Raw genomic sequence first — 20,224 nt, 5'->3', positions numbered from 1 at the left:
AGCTTGTGTTTCATCTTGTTTCTTTTCAACTTTGCAACGATGGTAATATATGCCGTCTCCTACCAGGTTTGAGGTTAAACACAGACTACAAGTAATGAGCTACAGCATTTGTTTACAGGTGCACTGCAAAAAATCAGTGTTCAAAAACAAGAAAACAAATTACAAAAATTAGGGGTATTTTATTTGAACTAAGCAAAATTATCTGCCAATAGAACAAGAACATTTGGCTTGTCAGGACTTTCCAAAACAAGTAAAATTAGCTAACCTCAATGAACTCAAAAATACCTTAAAATAAGTATATTCTCACTAATAACAACTGTGCTACTATATGAGTACATATTTTCTATTGTTTCATTGAAAATAAAACAGGCTGATTTGGCTGTCATTTGTTTTAATATGAGACACAATTGTGTCAAAATCATGATTTTTTTTTTACATGCTTGAAATAAGAAATTATGACTTTAAAAAAGTAGTTGTATACTTGTGAGAGTTGATGACACAGTTTATATTCTAGTTTCAAGCATGTTTTACTCAATATAGGTCATAAAATCTCAGCAAGTAGCTGTAATATCTTACTGAGATCATTTAGGACCAAAACCCTTAAACAAGTAAAACACTCTAACATAAAATCTGTTTAGTGAGAAGAATGATCTTATCAGACAGAAAATAAGCAAACATCCCCCTTATTTGAGATATTTAATCTTACTTCACCCTTGCTCCTGATGGGTGCTGGTTAGCGCCTTGCATGGCAGCTCCCGCCATCAGTGTGTGAATGTGTGTGTGAATGGGTGAATGTGGAAATACTGTCAAAGCGCTTTGAGTACCTTGAAGGTAGAAAAGCGCTATACAAGTATAACCCATTTATCATTTATTTATTTACTTAGATTTCAGTTTTTGCAGTGTGAAACATAAAGCAGGGGGTGTCGAAACTGCGGCTCATTTGCAGCTATTTTTTTTTAACATCTGGTAACACATTTTTAAATATTATTGCAAAACAAAACATTAAAAAGTGGAATAAAAGAGCAAACAGGTGTAATGTGACCAGAAAATGTTGCAATATTGTAACACAAAACTGCCATGTTGGCAGTTTTTTACTTAAAAAAATTCAAAACTTCCATCCATCCATCCATTTTCTACCGCTTGTCCTTATAATCAACATATAGATCTGAAGTTGATCTAGAGATTTAGGCGTTGAAAGTAAAAATAATATTTATTGATGTATCACTTTTTTAAAACAATTTCATGAGTGGGGCTTTTTAGTCTGATTTCTTTTGTTTTTTTTTGTCATTGTTCAAAACATAATAATAAACTAAAAGTAATGATGTTATGATTAGTTTTTATATTCAAGGCTCCAATTACTTTACATTAAGTATTCCACTTTGAGCATTTTTTTTGAGAAAAATACTGCATACCGGTATTATGTGTTTTTTTATTATGCAGTTGGGAGAGTGGCCGTGCCAGCAACCTGAGGGTTCCTGGTTCAATCCCCACTTTCTACCAAACTCGTCACATCCGTTGTGTCCTTGAGCAAGACACTTCACCCTTGCTCCTGATGGGTGGTGGTTAGGGCCTTGCATGGCAGCTCCCGCCATCAGTGTGTGAATGTGTGTGTGAATGGGTGAATGTGGAAATAGTGTCAAAGCGCTTTGAGTACCTTGAAGGTAGAAAAGCACTATACACTGCAAAAACTGAAATCTAAGCAAGATTAAATATCTCAAATAAGGGTGATATTTGCTTATTTTCTGTCTGATAAGATCATTCTTCTCACTAAGCAGATTTTATGTTAGAGTGTTTTACTTGTTTTAAGGGTTTTGGTCCTAAATGATCTCAGTAAGATATTACAGCTTGTTGCTGAGATTTTATGACCTATATTGATTAAAACATGCTTGAAACTAGAATATCAACTGTTGTAAAGCTGTGTCATCAACACTCACAAGTATAAAACTGCTTTTTTAAAGTAATAATTTCTTACTTCAAGGATGAAAAAAAAAATCATGATGCCGAGCGCATATCATTATGTCAAGATAATGGCACTAGCATTTACTTAATTTAAGAATATTTTTCAACATATTGAGCAAAAAGGTCTCTTTTTTTTTCTACCAAAAAAAATGCACTTGTTATTAGTGAGAATATACTTATTTTAAGGTATTTTTGGGTTCATTGAGGTTAGATAATTTTACTTGTTTTGGAAAGTCTTGACAAGCCGAATTTTCTTGTTCTATTGGCAGATAATTTTGCTTAGTTCAAATAAAATATCCCTAATTTTTGTATATTTTTTTCTTGTTTTTGAACACTGACTTTTTGCAGTGTACAAGTATAACCCATTTACCATTTTTCCCAATTAAATAGGATTTTTGACAAAAAATGGCATAAAACATAAAAATAATTAAAACTTTATGTCAACAGACAGACCTGACGTGGAATTATAGTTATTTCAGCAGTGAAAGTAAAAAAAAAAAAAGAAAAGGTAATTTATGCCCTATTTTTAAGACTTTAATGACTGAGTCTTTTAGGGTCCCGGGACCTTTAACATACACCAAAATAGAGGGAAGCCTGAAGGGTTACAATATATATTATATTGGTTTTGAAAATGAAAAATATCAAAATGGCCCCCCATGCTTTGTTTACATCATACAGTATTCACAGTGTTTCACTTTTTTGTTATTCCAAAATGTAATAAATACATTTTTGTTCTCAAAATTCTCCACACAATACCCCATATTGACAATGTAAAAAGGTTTTTAAAATATATTTTTTTGCATATTTTTTTAGAAATAACACACAAAATATCACACGTACATAAGTAGTCACATCATTTGCTCAATACTTTTGTCGATGCACTTTTGGCAGCAATTACAGCCTCGAGTCTTTTTGGATATCAAATCGAATCAAATCAAATCAAACTTTATTTGTATAGCACTTTTCACATGCACAGGCAAGTGGCCAGCACAAAGTGCTGTACAAAACAAAACAAAACAAATACAAATAACAATAATAGAAGAAGAGAAGAAAACACCCACTTGCACATACAAACACACACATACAGCACTATTGACAAGGCAAAAACAAAACATGGCGTGGCACTGAGGATTTGAGGTGAAACGCCACCTTTGAGGCATCAACACTCGAGAATAACTCAAATTAACGTGGTACATGTACATATATTTTATCACGTTTTATACTATATACATACACACATACATATATATGTATACATACATATATACATACATATATATGTAAACATTTAAATATAAATAACACAATAAAATAATAAAAAACAAATCATTAGTGAAACGCCTGATTAAAAAGGTGTGTCTTTAGCCTTTTTATTTTATTTTATTTAAATTAACGCTCTCTGCAGTCCTGAGGCTCTCTGGCAAGCTGTTCCACAGGTGGGGGCCATAGTGGCTGAATGTCGCCTCACCTTGGGTCTTTGTTCTGGAATTCGGTAAAAGCTAAAAGGCCAGTGCCAGAGGACCTCAGCATCCGCGAGGGTTGATACGGTAAAAGCAGGTCAGATAGATGAGAAGGCCATTAAGACATTTGAAAACTAATATTAGGACTTTAAAATCCCATGCGAGGGTCAGTTGCATAAATCCGGTGGCCATGGATGAAGTGCTGGCTGTCCCGAGTCGGGACCCCGGGTGGACCACTAGCCTGTGCATCGGTTGGGGACATCTCTGCGCTGCTGACCCGTCTCCGCTCGGGATGGTTTCCTGCTGGCCCCACTATGGACTGGACTCTCGCTGATGTGTTGGATCCACTGTGGACTGGACTTTCACAATATTATGTCAGACCCACTCGACATCCATTGCTTTCGGTCTCCCCTACAGGGGGCGGGGGGGGTTACCCACATATGCGGTCCTCTCCAAGGTTTCTCATAGTCATTCACCGACGTCCCACTGGGGTGAGATTTTCCTTGCCCGTATGTGGGCTCTGTACCGAGGATGTCGTTGTGGCTTGTGCAGCCATTTGAGACACTTGTGATTTAGGGCTATATAAATAAACATTGATTGATTGATTGATTGATTAAAATCCACCCTGAAGAGGACGGGGATTCAATGCAGCGACTTTAAAACTGGTGTAATGTGCCTCCGCCCTCTGGTCCTCGTCAGCAGGTGTGCAGCTGAGTTAAGATGGCACACCTATCTTTGGGCAGTTTCCTCTTTGCAGCACCTCTCAAGCTCCATCAGGTTGGATGGGAAGCGTTTGTTTTCATCCAGGATGTCTATAATTATTAGTGCATCCATTGGGGGTTAGTAGATCCGTCAATCTGTGACGTCACACACGGCCCACTGTTTAAAAAACAGACTGCATAGCACATATTATAAGTCGTATTTCATCAACATTGAAGGATCTTAGCCTGAGCCCCAACTCCTCGAACCTGACTTCAACCTAAGCGCAGTGGATTGTGCAGGTGTACCTAATGAAGCGGCCCGTTTGTCGACGGAGCATCGTCAGCCAGAGTGTCACACCCAGGAGGCGGGAAGCTGAAATATTGATGGACGCCTGATACAGTCAACATGTTGTGGTATCATCTTACTCGCGTATCGATGACAACAAAGACAGAGCTCGACACAGGCGGTGACGGTCACGGTAATTAAAGATGACTAAACACATCCCACCCTAAGCAACAACTATAATAATCATTCAAACACACTTTTGCTGAGCTCTGATCTTGCCACCTAACTGACAAACCACGATAAGATCCATTCAAATGATAAATGTAATATTAACTTGAAATATTATTCTATGTTTAGTACAAAACGACTACGTTAATATTAGTTATAGATAATGCTAGGAAGACCTCTTAATACAACTGCAATAATTAAAAATATTAATGTGTGCATTATTTAAATTATTATTAGTAGTAGTATATTATATTATTATATATCATATTAATATTATTTTATTATTTATTTGTTTACAACAGAGAAATAAATAAAAAAATATGAGGAACCCACTTCAATAATTGAAATATTTTAAAGGACAATTAATTTAGCTAAAGAACCAACAGAAGTGACTAAATATAAAAATGCAACAATATTAATCTGCATGACTTTTGTTGTCTTAAATCGCGCGTCGGGCTGGCGCGTGACCTGATCACCGTGACAACCTGTGACATCACCGAAACAGCCCTCAAGGTGTGCCTAATAATTCGGTTGGAGTACATATCGGTGACGGTAAAATTGCACCTCAATAAATCAATGAATGCTTAAAAAGTATATTTATTTTACTCGTTCTGTTAAAAAAAATTTGACTCTTATATCCTACAGATTCATATATCAATAACTTGTTTCTTCACTTCTTTATAATTTGCGTGATATTTCTCATTTGGAATGTTTCTGCTGGTTTGTGTGGCAATTTTTTTTGTTTGTGCCGTTACCGTTTTTAAGTTATTTTAAAATACATTTTCTAAAGACTGACATCATGCACAAACTCTCCACAAACATTTGTTTGTGCTGCAAACATCTTTTGTCTAACTATTATAGATTTGATATTATTGACTATTGCCTCCATGGAAATGCCCCCCTCTCCCTCAAAGAACTACTCACCCCCAAATCCTCCACACGACACCTCCGCTCCGGACAGGCTAACCTCCTCCAACCTCCGAGGACAAAGCTACGAACAATGGGAGACCGGGCTTTCTGCTCCGCCGCTCCCAGTCTGTGGAACGCTCTCCCTGACCACCTGAGGGCACCTCAGACTGTGGATGATTTTAAAAAAGGCTTAAAAACCCTTCTTTTTTTTAAAAAATCATTTTTTTTTAGATATATGCATACTAGTTTTAGCTATTTGGCTATTGTAATTGTAATTTTTTTTGTTATTATTTTTTTATTATCTTTTTATTTTAATTTTTTTTAATACACTGTAGCACTTTGAGGTTGTTTACTCAATGTAAAGTGCTTTTTACAAATAAAATCTATTATTATTATTAGGTTATTAACGTGTTATTATTCATAACTAGCCCCACCACCTTGACAAAACCCACCCAAACTCCTCCCTTATGTTGTGTTGCTAAACTATTATAGTCTATATATTATTAACTACTATTTATTATAGTTAATAGCATAATAACTACAGTTTTTGTGTGATTAACGTTTTGATTCACAACCCCCAAAGACAGGGGTCACCAACCTTTTTGAAACCAAGAGCTACTTCTTGGGTACTGATTAATGCGAAGGGCTACCAGTTTGATACACACTTAAATAAATTGCCAGAAATAGCCAATTTGCTCAATTTACCTTTAACTCTACGTTATTATTAATAATTAATTATATTTACACTTAATTGAACGGTTTAAAAGAGGACAAAACACACAAAAAATGACAATTACATTTTGAAACATAGTTTATCTTCAATTTCGACTCTTTAAAATTCAAAATTCAACCGAAAAAAAGAAAAGAAAAACTAGCTAATTGGAATCTTTTTCAAAAAAATTAAAAAAATAATTTATGGAACATCATTAGTAATTTTTCCTGATTAAGATTAATTTTTGAATTTTGATGACATATTTTAAATAGGTTAAAATCCAATTTACACTTTGTTAGAATATATAACAAATTGGACCAAGCTATATTTCTAACAAAGACAAATCATTATTTCTTCTAGATTTTCCAGAACAAAAATTTTAAAAGAAATTCAAAAGACTTTGAAATAAGATTAAAATTTTTTATTTTATAGATTTGACAGAATATTTTTTTTGAATTTTAATCATAATAAGTTTGAAGAAATATTTCACAAATATTCTTCGTCGAAAAAACAGAAGCTAAAATGAATAATTAAATTAAAATGTATTTATTATTCTTTACAATAAAAAAAATAAATTTACTTGAACATTGATTTAAATTGTCAGGAAAGAAGAGGAAGGAATTTAAAAGGTAAAAAGGTATATGTGTTTAAAAATCCTAAAATCATTTTTAAGGTTGTATTTTTTTCTCTAAAATTGTCTTTCTGAAAGTTATAAGAAGCAAAGTAAAAAAATTTATGAATTTATTTAAACAAGTGAAGACCAAGTCATTAAAATATTTTCTTGAATTTTCAAATTCTATTTGAGTTTTGTCTCTCTTAGAATTAAAAATGTCGGGCAAAGCGAGACCAGCTTGCTAGTAAATAAATAAAATTAAAAAAAAGAGGCAGCTCACTGGTAAGTGCTGCTATTTGAGCTATTTTTAGAACAGGCCAGCGGGCTACTCATCTTATAAATAATAAATGATAAATGGGTTATACTTGTATAGCGCTTTTCTACCTTCAAGGTACTCAAAGCGCTTTGACAGTATTTCCACATTCACCCATTCACACACACATTCACACACTGATGGCGGGAGCTGCCATGCAAGGCGCTAACCAGCAGCCATCAGGAGCAAGGGTGAGTGTCTTGCCCAAGGACACAACGGACGTGACTAGGATGGTAGAAGGTGGGGATGGAACCCCGGTAACCAGCAACCTTCCGATTGCTGGCACGGCCACTCTACCAACTTCGCCACGCCGTCTTGTCCTTACGGGCTACCTGGTGCCCGCGGGCACCGCGTTGGTGACCCCTGCCTAAAGACCACCACCACCACCACCGTGTCAAAATCTCCCCAGACTTGTCCCAAACATTTGTGCTGCAACATTTTTTCTTTCATTTTCACTTGGTGAAACATTCAATCACAGTGTTACTGTTCCAAACTGTGTGTAATGATACAGCGGCCAAAAATATTTAAAAAAATCTTGTTAAATGAAACCTCTGCCTTGTTTTTAACGAATACTTAGGCCTACAACGCTATCGTATTATAATGTTGGTCATTATGGTTGAACTTGGATAGCCAAGTGTTTTCTGAGGTGGTACTTGGAGAAAGAAGTTTAAAGGCCTACTGAAATGAATTTTTTTTATTTAAACGGGAATAGCAGATCCATTCTATGTGTCATACTTGATCATTTCGCGATATTGCCATATTTTTGCTGAAAGGATTTAGTAGAGAAAATCGACGATAAAGTTCGCAACTTTTGCTCGCTGATAAAAAAAGCCTTGTCTGTACCGGAAGTAGCGTGACGTCACAAGCGGTAGTGCTGCTCACAATTCCCGTTTTTTACAATGGAGTGAGAGAGATTCGGACAGAGAAAGTGACGATTACACCATTAATTTGAGCGAGGATGAAAGATTCGTGGATGAGGAACGTTACAGTGAAGGACTTGAAAGGCAGTGATGGACGTATCTTTTTTCGCTCTGACCGTAACTTAGGTACAAGCTGGCTCATTGGATTCCACACTCTCTCCTTTTTCTATTGTGTATCACAGATTTGTATTTTAAACCATTTTAGATACTATATCCTCTTGAAAACGAGAGTCGAGAACGCGAAATGGACATTCACAGTGACTGAACATGTAAATACACGATTAATAATTCAGCTTTGCGAAGCTAAAAACATAGAAGCTAACCTAGCTACGTAGCCAACTTGATAGCAGCAGTCTCAAATGTAGATAGAAACTAAATTAAAAAAAAACCTGACTGGATGGATAGACAGAAGACCAATAATACTATTAAACCATGAACATGTAAATACACGAGTAATAATATTCCGCTTGGCGAAGCTAAAAAAACAGAAGCTAACCTAGCAACGTAGCCAACGCGATAGCGCCAGTCTCAAATGCAGATAGAAACTAAATTAAAAAAAAACCCTGACTGGATGGATAGACAGAAGATCAATAATACTATTAAACCATGAACATGTAAATACACGATTAATAATATTCCGCTTGGCGAAGCTAAAAAAACAGAAGCTAACCTAGCTACGTACCCAACGCGATAGCGCCAGTCTCAAATGCAGATAGAAACTAAATTAAAAAAAACCTGACTGGATGGATAGACAGAAGATCAATAATACTATTAAACCATGAACATGTAAATACACGATTAATAATATTCAGCTTGGCGAAGCTAAAAAAACAGAAGCTAACCTAGCTGCGTAGCTAACTTATATGCGGCGGCGGGCGTTGTACGCTTTTGACGACACCCCGGCCGCCATCAGAGTCGGCAAGAAACATATATTTCCCCAAAGTTACGTACGTCACATGCACATATCGACACGCACGTACGGGCAATCGATCAAATGTTTGGAAGCCAAAGCTGTACTCACCATAGTGCGTCTGCTATCCTGCTCAAAACACAACACAACCTCCTGGTGTTGGTGTTGCTGTAGTCCGCTGCTCCACCGGCTCCAACTTTCTTATATGCAGTCTCCATTGTCCATTAAACAAATTGCTCAATCGCTTTATTAACAAGCGGTAACTGGTTGTAGTTCAAAAAGTAACGCACACACATACACGAGCTGCTGTTAGCCAAAAGTCACGATCACACACACTCAAGTTCTCCGCCAACTCACTCGCGCATGCGCGTTCCCCAAACCCTTAAAGACAGTACACTAATGCAAATATCACGGATATTACAGTATTGTACTTAGCCGCTAAGACACCGATCGATCCCACCTACAACGTTCTTCTTTGCAGTCTCCATTGTTCATTAAACAAATTGCAAAAGATTCAGAATACTGTGGAATTTTGTCAAAGAAAACAAGAGGCTTTTCTATCGGGTCCGATGGGGTCCAACCACTTCCGTTGCTTTTGTGACGTCACGCGCATAAATCATATCCAAAGGAGTTTTTCAACCGGAAGTGTGGCGGGAATTTTAAAATTGCACTTTATAAGTTAACCCGGCTGTATTGGCATGTGTTGCAATGTTAAGATTTCATCATTGATATACAAACTATCAGACTGCGTGGTTGGTAGTAGTGGGTTTCAGTAGGCCTTTAAGAACCATTGTTTGAACCATTATAGTTGTTATGTTTTTAATGAATGCAGCTGACCGAAAGGGACAAGCGGTAGTAAATGGATGGATGGTTGGATGTTTCATTATTCAAAACCAGCCCCCCTGACCTTTTTAAAACTGACCCAAATGTGTCCCATCTGTTTGTGCTGGGTGGAGATGTAATTTTTATTTATTTTTTGTGGATTATTTTTGTTTTTTGTTATGAACACGTTATTATACGTAACCAGCCCCACAAGATAAAAACTATAATAGTTGGACAAAAAGTTTTGAAGCACCAACTTATGAATATTTGCAATGATAAGGGGGGCCTACTTCACACAGGTGTCACAATGTGGTCTACATGCCGACACAGCAGACCTCAGTCAAACAACAAACATCCTCTTCTTTGCCTTGTAATTTTGTGTGTGCATGCGTGTGTGTGTGTGTGTTCTTGTATTTGTACCCTTCTTGAGACATCAACAGGGAAAAGTACCTTCCATATGAGGACCGGTGAACAAGTTAGGACATAAATAAATCATGGTCCCAGTACGGAAAACCATTGCATCTAATAGAGAATGTCTCATTTGCACCTCTGGTGGTGAAATCCATCAACATTAGGGTGGTCCCAAAAAGTAGGGATTTTTCTAATTGACTGTGTCGGTTTTAAAAGTGCCCCCTCTCTGGTCAACATATGAAATAACAAGTGTGTGTAAAAATTTGAAGTGCTCCCCCTCTGGCCAACATATGTAAGACATTGTGTGTAAGAAATTGAAATGCGCCGCCTTTGGCCAAAATTAATTTGAAAATAAAATAAAGTATGTATATCGAGACATGCTGTAATAACTTGAAATAATGAAGATTAAAAACCAATTGCAAAAAAACCAAACAAACAAAAAAAAAAAAGACTAAAAGCTTACCTTTTTTATATTTGCATAGTATGTATATATTATTAATGTTGTAAATACAAATCTTTATATATCTAGAAAGGGTGGTCCTAAAGAGGTAGGCATTTTTCGGAGGTCACAAGAAGGTAGCAAATGCAAGAATGTGTGTGTGCGTGCGTGTGTGTGTGTGTGTGTGTGTGTGTGTGTGTGTGTGTGTGTGTGTGTGTGTGTGTGTGTGTGTGTGTGTGTGTGTGTGTGCTCCACTGCCTCCACGGACCCCCAGGCATGTTTGACCAGTGTTAAGCTAATCATTGACTCTCACTGCACCCAAAATCACTTCTCGCATCTAAAAACACATGTATATTATTTTTATATAAATTATATTATATTATTATTATATATTATATTTATGTATATTATTATTATATTATATTTATGTATATTATATTACACTATTATTATTATATTATATTTCTGTATATTGTACCATATTTATGTATATTATATTATATCATATTTATGTATATTCATTGATGAGCTGCATGAGATCGACGCCGTGAAAGCAACACATTCCGAGTGAGTGGTCTCCTGCAAGGCGGCATTGTGTGTTTCTGGTCACGTTTGGTCAGCTATGGTCAAATGCTGCAGGTCACATGACCGAAACCGGGGAATGTGGAGGGCCGGCATGTTGCCTGGCACCTGAAGCTGGAATGAAAAAGAAACTTCCCTCCCCCCACCCATCCAGTGAAAACACACAAGCTCACTCCGTCTAGTAAAAACCCACTAAATGTTGTCACCTGCAAAAGTGTTTATGTAAACAATATAACTTGCTTTTTCTCGACGTCTCTCAGACCGGCTGACTGACGTCCACGTAGCTGAGATCGAAACCGAAACTATACCCTTGGCTTGCATATTTATTTGGGACTTTGTCCAGACAGAGAGGGAGAATGATGATAACAAAAATGTTTAACCTGCACCAGTTTGTTGACATATTTTCTGTCAAATATTTAATCACCATTAATCAAATTTTCTCCGTAGATAACTCATAATTATTCACAAAGCTTTGTTTTACTACTACTAATGATCATTCAGTCATGTTTAAGTTTTTAATAGTATCAACATGGCACTGGACAATTTAAGTTTAATTAGGTATGATACTTTGTAAACAGCTCAATGCAAAATGGACACAAACACTCTTTTACAGACACACAAACTTTGATGGGGGAGTTTGACAGCTAAAATACATTAATGAAGTGGTCTAATAAATATAACATAAATTCATGAAAACAAAAATGTGTTAAATTATTAATTAATTAATTATTGAAATAGCTAAATGTACTTTTATATTAAATACATCCATAACCCATTTAATAACACATTTATGTGTTCGATTTCAAATATAATTATTGACACGTTTAGGTAATTATATAATTATTATAATATATATATATATATATATATATATATATATGTATTATATAATAATTATATAATTATTTAAACGTTATTATATATATATATATATATATATATATATATATATATATATATATATATATATATATATATATATATATATATATATATATATATATATATATATATATATATATATATATATAATAATTATATAATTACCTAAACGTGTCAATAATTATATTTGAAATCGAACACATAAATGTGTTATTAAATGGGTCATGGATGTATTTAATATAAAAGTGTCATGTCTGTGTTCATGTTTTTGTTTGGCCATGTGCTGTTTTGTTTTTTGGACACTTCCTTGGTTCCTGGTTTCACTTCCTTGTTTTGTTTGTCACCATAGCAACCATTAGTTTCACCTGGTTCACATTGTCATGTCACGCACCTGTTCACGGTTAGTCACGCACCTGTTTTCACTTATCATGTCACTATATAAGCTTTTCTGTTTCTGTTGTTCGTCCTGGCGACATCACACCTTGATCTTCTCCACACATTTATGCTCTGCATCTGTTTACCATAGTTCTTGTTTCATCTCATGCCAAGTAAGTTTTGTTTATTGTTCATAGTTTTGTGCCCACGTGCATGTCTTTTGTTTCATAGTCTAGTTTTCTACTTCCGCATTTGTGCGCGCCTTTTGTTTGTACCTTTTTGTTTGAGTTAAAATATTAAACATGTCCTCACCTGCACGCCACGTATGGTCCAATTAATTTGCACCACGGGAGAGCAAACCACGCCACAGACCAAGTCGTGACAGATGTCGCCAGCATAAGATTTCTCCCGCAAGATTGGACAAAGGAACGTGGGAGGTCCTGCGCGCCATGGAAGCCGAGACACTCCGCCATTCCCCCATGGAGCGCAGGGATCTCATGTGGGGTCCGACCGGCAAACTGGTGCCGATCAGCTCCGTTTGGCCCGGGGACGTTGGCACGTCATCCCTGTCCCGGAAGCGGCGCTCCAGACCGAGGACGTCAGGGAAGGTGAGCGGACAGCACGCTGCGCTCCTGCAAGCTCCTCCCCCTCCGGGCGGAAATGGGCCACAGCCTGCCCGGCTTAGCCAGGATGACATCATAGACCAAGATTTTTTTTTCCTGAATTCTTTTTCTTTTGATCACCCGCCCCCCAGGACTCAAGTCACGCCCATGTCACAAAAAAAAAATTTCTCACTCACAAAGTCCCAGGTAGAAAAAGAGAGACTTTTTGGACAGTTTGGAGGGGAAGATTCTACCCTCCTCCCGACCTCCCTCCACCCACCCCAAAAGACGGTTCCAGACCGCGGGGAGCGCGTCTGGGATCCGCTCCTTGAGGGGGGGGGCTAGGGCTGGGAATTGTTCAGGTGGGGCGGGTCAGCTTCGTCATGCCAAGCCACAGCCACCAGCACGACCCCCACCACCAGTCTTTCGTCACGCCAAGCCACAGCCTCCAGCACGACCCCCACCACCTGTCTTTCGACCTGCCAAGCCACAGCCACCAGCACGGCCGCCACCACCAGTTTTTCGACCATGCCAAGATCCACATGCTCCACGCCCAGCTCCACGCCAAGCGCCACCAGTACCTGCTCCACGCCAAGCGCCACCAGTACCTGCTCCACGCCAAGCGCCACCAGTACCTGCTCCACGCCAAGCGCCACCAGTACCTGCTCCACGCCAAGCGCCGCCAGTACCTGCTCCACGCCAAGCGCCGCCAGTCGCAGCTTCACGACGCCAAATGCCGCCAGTCGCAGCTTCACGACGCCAAGTGCCGCCAGTCGCAGCTTCACGACGCCAAGTGCCGCCAGTCGCAGCTTCACGACGCCAAGTGCCGCCAGTCGCAGCTTCACGACGCCAAGTGCCGCCAGTCGCAGCTTCACGACGCCAAGTGCCGCCAGTCGCAGCTTCACGACGCCCAGTGCCGCCAGTCGCAGCTTCACGACGCCCAGTGCCGCCAGTCGTAGCTTCACGATGCCCAGTGCCGCCCGTGCCTGCCCCACGCCGCCAAGTGCCGCCCGTGGCTGCCCCACGCCGCCAAGTGCAGCCCGTGGCTGCCCCACGCCGCCAAGTGCTGCCCGTGGCTGCCCCACGCCAAGACCAAAGCCAAGACCAAGACCCGCCAAGTAACCAAGACCAAGAACCGCCAAGTGACCAAGAACCGCCAAGTGACCAAGACCAAGAACCGCCAAGTGACCAAGACCCGCCAAGTGACCAAGACCAAGAACCGCCAAGTGACCAAGAACCGCCAAGTGACCAAGAACCGCCAAGTGACCAAGACCAAGACCCGCCAAGTGACCAAGACCAAGACCCGCCAAGTGACCAAGACCAAGACCCGCCAAGTGACCAAGACCAAGACCAAGTCCAAGACCAACCATGCCAAGTCCAAGACCAACCATGCCAAGTCCAAGTCCAAGACCAACCACGCCAAGTCCAAGTCCAAGACCAACCACGCCAAGTCCAAGACCAAGACCAACCACGCCAAGTCCAAGACCAAGACCAACCATGCCAAGACCAAGACCAAGACCCCCGCCAAGACCAAGACCCCCGCCAAGACCAAGACCCCCGCCAAGACCAAGACCCACGCCAAGACCAAGACCCTCGCCAAGACCCGCCACGCCAAGCTTCGCCGCCTGATGCGCCACGCCAAGCTTCGCCGCCTGCCATGATGACGACGCGCCTGCCTCCTCGTCTGCCACGAAGGTGGCCACTGCCTGGTCGTCCGCCACGCCAAGTGCGCCCACCTCCTCATCGGCCATGGATATGGCCATTCCCGGGTCGCCCACCTCGTCAGGTACAGCGGCGGTCTACGCGTCGCCGCCACCTGATCCTGCCCCGGTGGATTCGGGGACACCTGGTCTGGCGACCCACCGCCATGTCCCCCTCCCCCCCTCCCATGACTCTTGATCCTGTTTTTTGTTTTTGGACATCTGGGATCTGTCCGTAAGGGGGGGGTTCTGTCATGTCTGTGTTCATGTTTTTGTTGGCCATGTGCTGTTTTGTTTTTTGGACACTTCCTTAGTTCCTGGTTTCACTTCCTTGTTTTGTTTGTCACCATAGCAACCATTAGTTTCACCTGGTTCACATTGTCATGTCACGCACCTGTTCACGGTTAGTCACGCACCTGTTTTCACTTATCATGTCACTATATAAGCTTTTCTGTTTCTGTTGTTCGTCCTGGCGACATCACACCTTGATCTTCTCCACACATTTATGCTCTGCACCTGTTTACCATAGTTCTTGTTTCATCTCATGCCAAGTAAGTTTTGTTTATTGTTCATAGTTTTGTGCCCACGTGCATGTCTTTTGTTTCATAGTCTAGTTTTCTACTTCCGCATTTGTGCGCGCCTTTTGTTTGTACCTTTTTGTTTGAGTTAAAATATTAAACATGTCCTCACCTGCACGCCACATATGGTCCAATTCATTTGCACCACGGGAGAGCAAACCACGCCACAGACCAAGTCGTGACAAAAAGTACATTTAGCTATTTCAATAATTAATTAATTAATAATTTAACAGATTTATATACATATATATATATATATATATATATATATATATATATATATATATATATATATATATATATATATATATATATATATATATATATATATATATATATATATATATATATATATATATATATTCACCGTAAATTCCGGACTATTAGTCGCAGTTTTTAGTAATAACATGGTAGGCCAGAAAATGATGAGTTGTTTGACATAGACAGGTTAACAACGACTGTGATATCTTAAATAATTGTGGTAATAATAATTGTATAATAAAGCCCTTAATAATGGTGTTATAAATCCTTAATAATGGCAATACATCCTTATTAACGGTGTTATAAATTCTAATAATGGTGTTATAAATCCTTCATAATGATGGTATAAAGCCTTAATAATGGTGGTATGAATCCTTCATAATGATGGTATGAATCCTTAATCATGGTGTTATAAATCCTTCATAATGGTGTTATAAATCCTTAGTAATGGTGTTACATAGCATTAATAATGGAGTCATAAATCCTTCATAATGATGGTATGAATCCTTAATAATTGTGTTATAAATCCTTTATAATGGTGTTTCAAATCCTCAATAATGGTGTTATAAAACCTTCATAATGATGGCATAAATCATTCCAAATGGTGTTATGAATCCAAAAGTTGGTGTTATATGGCCTCAATAATGATGGTATAAAGCCTTAATAATGGTGTTATTAATCCTTCATAATGTGTGTATAAATCCTTAATAATGGTATTATATGGCCCTAACGATGGCATAAAGCCTTAATAATGGTGTTATATATCCTTCATAATGTGTGTATAAATCCTTAATGATGGTGTTATAAATCCTTCATAATAATGGTATGAATCCTTAATGATGGTGTTATAAATCCACCATAATGATGGTATAACTCCTTAATAACGGTGTAATAAATTCTTAACAATGGTGTTATAAATCCTTAATAATAGCGTTATAAAGCCTTAATAATGGTGTAATAAATTATTAATAATGATGTTATAAATCCTTAACAATTGGGTTATAAATCCTTAATAATGGTGTTATACATTCTTAGTAATGATATAAATTCTTAACAATGGTGTTATAAATCCTTAATAATAGCGTTATAAAGCCTTAATAATGGTGTAATAAATTATTGATAATGATGTTATAAATCCTTAACAATTGGGTTATAAATCCTTAATAATAGTGTTATACATTCTTAGTAATGATATAAATCCTTAATAATGGTGTCATATGGCCTTAATATTGGTGTTCTAAATCACTCATAATGATGATATACATCTTTAATAAAGGTGTTATAAATATTTCATAATGGTGTTATAATTCCTTGATAATGGTGTTATAAATTCTTAATAATGGTGTTATATGGCCTTAATAACGGTGTTACGTACTGTAAGCCCTACACAGCCTGCTGCATGTCAACCTCACATAAGGAGAGAATTCAAAGCACGCACAGCATAATCCCCTAAATGATACTTTTATCTGCTGGTACAGTATCAGCAGTGATTAGATGTTTGCTACATGCTGGCCGACTGTAATGTGGTAAGACGAGCACCATGGACACAGCAGGTGTTTACTTTGTTCAGGCAAAACAAATCTGACCTTAAAAGGGGTTGTTGCAGTGACCTACAGTGACCTTCACACCAGGTGAGGCATTTATGCCTTTGGAGGGTTTAAGAAAATTAATAATAATAATAATGTTTTTGTCTCTTATAGTTATTGTTATTAACGTTTTATTATTCACAAATAGCCCCACCCAGCCATCCATTTTCTACCGCTTGTCCCTTTCGGGGTCGCGTAGGGTGCTGGAGCCTATCCCAGCTGCATTCGGGTGGAAGGCGGTGTACACCCTGGACAAGTCGCCACCTCATCGCAGGGCCAACACAGATAGACCCAGAGTAACAAGCGGTAGAAAATTGATTAGAAAGTAAAGATTTTAAAAAAATAACTAAAAAAATCAACAAAAAAAAAAAAAACAAAAAATATATATATATATATATATATATATATATATATATATATATATATATATATATATATATATATATATATATATATATATATATATATATATATATATATATATATATATATATATATATATATATATTATCTTGGGACTTCCCGCGGGGCGTATTTTGGACGCGGGCCAAATCCGGCCAGTGGGCCGTAGTTTGGGGACCCCTGAGTTAGACAGACGTAGCACAAACAAAGGAGGCACGTTTGGGGAGATTTTGACAAGGGGTGTCAGTCTGGTTGTGAATAATAACATGTTAATAACAAAGACTATAATAGTTAATAATGTAAACTCTATAACGGACAAAAAAAAAATGGTTGCAGCACAAACGAATGTGACAAGTTTGGGGAGATTTTGACAAAGTGGAGGGGGGTTGGATGACGTCACTAGTCAGAAAATGTATTTTGACAAAAAACTTAATGGCGCAATCCAGCCCAAACTAATGGTGGAGTTATTTTTAATATTTTCAATGATTGGACCAAAGCACCAACATGACACTTTATTGTAGACCCCAAGGAAGTGTTTTATATGTAGATGAATATAGCATGACCACTTTAGGTGGGCTTGGTGTAAAATGCAATTATACTTCTTGACTCCAGTAGGCGCTATGGAGCAAATATGCAATCTGATGGTTTAACAGCAACATCTATTTTGTGTTTATTGTTCAATTAAACACAAGAGAATGCCTTGTGTTGACTTGGAGGGTCAGATTGTACCGGCAATGTGTGTGCCTGTGCGTCTGTGTGTGTGTGTTCTTGTAGTTCTACTCTTCTTGAAACATCAACAAGAAAATGTACCTTCCATATGAGGAGGTGTGAACAAGTTAGGACATAAATCATGGTCCCAATAAGGAAAACCATTGCATCTAATAGAGAATGTCTCATTTGCACCCCTGGTGGTGAAATCTATCAACATTAGGGTGGTCCCAAAAAAGGAGAGATTTTTCTAATTGATTGTGTCCATCCATCCATTTTCTACCGCTTATTCCCTTTTGGGGTCGCGGGGGGCGCTGGAGCCTATCTCAGCTACAATCGGGCGGAAGGCGGGGTACACCCTGGACAAGTCGCCACCTCATCGCAGGGCCAACACAGATAGACAGACAACATTCACACTCACATTCACACACTAGGGCCAATTTAGTGTTGCCAATCAACCTATCCCCAGGTGCATGTAATTGATTGTGTGTCGGTTTTAAAAGTGCTCCCCCTCTGGTCAACATATGAAATAACAAGTGTGTGTAAAAATGTAAAGTGCTCCCCCTCAGGCCAACATATGTAATAACATGTGTGTGTAAGAAATTGAAATGCGCCCCCTTTGGCCAAAATGTATATTGAGACATACTGTAATAACTTGAAGTAAATAATGAAGATTAAAAACCAATTACAAACAAAATAAATTAACTATGAGCAGTGTTTTTCTCACAATGTGTCAACTTTTGTCTTATAAAATTGGGAACAATTTCTCATATTCTTTCTGTTTCTGCAATTTTGCAATATTTTCTCGTAAAATGATTACTTTTGTATGTAAAATTATTACTTTTTAATGCAAAATGGCTATATTTTGTCATATCAAATTCTGACTTTTATCACAATATTGCCAATTATTTTTGTCGTTCCTTTAAAATGGTGACATTTTTTGTGTAAAATGATTACTTTTGTCATAATTTTGACAAGTAAAATTCAGATCATTATTATAATATTGCCAAAATTTTAAGTTTTCTTATAAAATTGTGACTTTTGTCGAGTAAAATTACAACTCTTTTCATAAAATTGCCAAAATGTTGTAAAACTGCCACTGTTATTGAGTAAAATTCAAACTTTTATGATAATATTGCACAAATGTTCAGTTTTTCTTGTAACATTTTGACTTGCGTTAAGTAAAATTACAACTTTCATTTTAATACTGCCAAAATTCAAAGTTTTTCTTGTGAAATTGTGAACTTTTTCTTGTGAAATTCCAACTCATTTTTCACAACAAGCTTTTTTATATTTGCATAGTATGTATATATTATTAATGTTGTAAAAAGAAATCTTTATAAATCTAGAAAGGGTGGTCTTAAAGAGGTATAGGCGTTTTTCGGAAGTCTCAAGAAGATAACAAATCCAAAAAAATGTGTGTGTGTGTGTGTGTGTGTGCTGATGGAACATTTAGTTTATTAGCTCACTGCTGAGGCACATGTGAGTTAATGCTTGCTGATAAAAGCTTTCAGTCAGATGAAAAGACCAAAAAAATAAAAAATACCCTCCCTTAAATTCCAGCAGCGTGAGAGACTGAACTCGGACACTCGGGTCAGGATTGTTAAATCTTGTTAATAAGAGCACGAGGGTTCAAACAGCAACAGTAGATAGCTTTTTTACAATCCTGGACCAAAAAAACCCTTCGAAAATACATTTTTGTTACATTTATTTAAACTTACTGATTCATGCTGGAGTGGAAGAGGTGAAAAGTGTTCATAATGCTGACTCACTCTTGACTCCAGAGATTTGGACAAAACACAGTAAATAACTATTGCCCTCTAGCGGCCAATGAAACAATTGCAGGCAAGGGTGCGCAAACGTAT

This window comes from Entelurus aequoreus, linkage group LG10 (genome assembly GCF_033978785.1).
Source record: "Entelurus aequoreus isolate RoL-2023_Sb linkage group LG10, RoL_Eaeq_v1.1, whole genome shotgun sequence".
In the NCBI taxonomy this organism is placed as follows: domain Eukaryota; kingdom Metazoa; phylum Chordata; class Actinopteri; order Syngnathiformes; family Syngnathidae; genus Entelurus; species Entelurus aequoreus.
The sequence above is the reverse complement of the archived record's forward strand: the minus strand, read 5'-3'. Positions refer to the sequence as shown.